The 1,666-nt window shown below is 35.4% G+C and overlaps 1 non-coding gene across 1 annotated transcript; it reads left to right on the plus strand.

The window, feature by feature from the left end:
• Positions 1,330-1,400, plus strand: TRNAE-UUC. Its single transcript has one exon. It is a non-coding gene; the product is annotated as a tRNA-Glu (tRNA).

Raw genomic sequence — 1,666 nt, forward strand, 5'->3', positions numbered from 1 at the left:
GATTAATAGTGGAAACACTACTGAGTCTGTGGCTTTCAATGGAAGTGATGTCCTATTTTGTCTCTTGAGCATGATTTGCAAATTTTCCATGTAGTGTGACTGAGATAACTACATACCATGGCATTCATTTATTTTTTTATGTGTAATCACTGAGCTTGATAAGTCTTCCATTCTTATTTAATCTGTTTATACTTATGATGTGTGCTACCAGGTGGATGGAAGTTCTTTGATGATTGACTGGTTGGAACGGTCAGTGTACTACTGTTGTTCAGTTGCTAAGTCGTGTCTGACTCTTTGCAACCCCATGGACTGCAGCACTCCAGGCTTCCTTGTCCTTTACTATCTCCTGGAGTTGGCTCAGACTCATGTTCACTGAGTCCATGATGCCATTCAGACAGTGTATGTGTGTGGCTAATTGAGAATGTATAATAATTAATGGTCTCTTACAATAAAATATGTTAATATTTTAAATAAAAGAAAAGAAAATTTTCATCTATTAGTCATATATGTTAAGAAGCAGAAGTTCTGCACATTCAAAATAGCAATTATTCAGTCCAGGGAATAAAAGAGAAATAAAAGAACAGGGAAAAATAAGTGTTTACTAAATATCATGAATTTGAAGTAATACTCATACACCTTACTAAAGCTATGGATCTCAGAATACATTCATCTTATTTTATACATAGTTGTTAAAACTGCACTAGCCTATCCCACATCACATCAGAAAAAAAATTAAAAACGGATGGGTCAGAATGGAAAGATAAATGAGAAGGTAATAACTTCAGAGAGGAGGTGATGAAGCCTGTCAATAAAAAGTACACACAAGAACTCAAAGAACTAAGGGACCTGAAGGGACCTGAAGGGACCTGAAGGGACCTGAACTCTGAACACAGAGTTGCGAAGGCAGGCGTCATTGCTCCCTAACACTGTGCAGCATTCATAGTGATAACCCTGAGGCGTGAAGGGAAAACCACAGTACTTACCACAGTCTCTTTAAGAAAGCATGGAGTTCATTCATTTTTCATCATTTTCCATCAGGTAATTATATTAAAATTTACTTTTAACTCTATATTTAAGCCTTTTTGGTAAAATTTCATTTAAGCAGTTCATTACATCATTAAGTCATATAATGTCAGTATTGATCAGTCACATTTAAAAGTCATATCCAAGTGGAATAAGATTCTGAGTAACACAAACTCAGATGTATTGCATACTAGTTAAAAATAAATTTTTAACCCAACTTTGGTTCTGTTGCATCATTTCAGTAAAATTTGCTTGATTGCAGAACCCTTTTATCAGGAAGCATCTCAGAAGTCAAATGTGGGGAATTCCCTGGTGGCCCAGTGGTTAGGACTCAGCACTTTCACTGTTGGGCCCAGGTTCAATCCCTGGTTGGGGAACTAAGATCCCGCAAGTCACATGGCATAGCCAAAAAAATAGAAATTACAACATCATTTGAAAGTCAAGAGAATAGTAAAATATATTCTACGTAAAACATGTGAAAACCTCAGGATAAACCAAACACTAGAATCAAATATCTTTAATTCTTATTTTCTTGACCATGTAAGAGAAATGCTACCCTGGTACTCTCTAAACTTTACAACTTCAAACAAGAGTTTAATAACCATCCATAACTCAAAAAATAGATTCAGATTACAAAAATATT

This window comes from Capra hircus, chromosome 8 (genome assembly GCF_001704415.2).
Source record: "Capra hircus breed San Clemente chromosome 8, ASM170441v1, whole genome shotgun sequence".
NCBI classification, from domain to species: domain Eukaryota; kingdom Metazoa; phylum Chordata; class Mammalia; order Artiodactyla; family Bovidae; genus Capra; species Capra hircus.